Source organism: Nematolebias whitei, chromosome 5 (assembly GCF_014905685.2).
Source record: "Nematolebias whitei isolate Nwh7 chromosome 5, NemWhi1, whole genome shotgun sequence".
NCBI classification, from domain to species: Eukaryota; Metazoa; Chordata; class Actinopteri; order Cyprinodontiformes; family Rivulidae; genus Nematolebias; species Nematolebias whitei.
In genome coordinates this window covers 1,694,406-1,694,996 of record NC_056502.1, presented here as the reverse complement: position 1 = coordinate 1,694,996, position 591 = coordinate 1,694,406, and the positions used below count along the sequence as shown (strand labels likewise).

General features: G+C 23.2%; 1 protein-coding gene across 1 annotated transcript in view; it reads left to right on the top strand.

The window, feature by feature from the left end:
- The window catches only part of col6a4a (collagen, type VI, alpha 4a), a 54,835-nt gene that overhangs the window by 47,058 nt on the left and 7,186 nt on the right, over nt 1–591 (top strand). The window lies entirely within an intron of this gene.

Genomic DNA, 591 nt, shown 5'->3' with positions numbered 1-591 from the left:
TTAATGTTTTTACTCACGTATAAAACATTATGATCTTAATATTTTTACTCACGTATAAAACATTTAGATTTTAATGTTTTTTCTCACGTATAAAACATTATGATCTTAATATTTTACTAACTTATAAAACATTATGATTTTATTGTTATTACTCATGTATAAAACACTATAATCTTAATGTTTTTACTCACGTATAAAACATTATGGTCTTAATATTTTTTTCTCACGTATAAAACATTATGATCTTAATATTTTCACTCACGTATAAAACATTTAGATTTTAATGTTTTTTCTCACGTATAAAACATGTTCTTAATGTTTTTACTCACGTATAAAACATTACGATCCTAATGTTTTTACTCACGTATAAAACATTACGATCTTAATGTTTTTACTCACGTATAAAACATTACGATCTTAATGTTTTTACTCACGTATAAAACATTACGACCTTAATGTTTTTACTCACGTATAAAACATTTAGATTTTAATGTTTTTACTCACGTATAAAACATTACGATCCAAATGTTTTTACTCACGTATGAAACATTACGATCTTAATGTTTTTACTCACGTATAAAACATTACGAT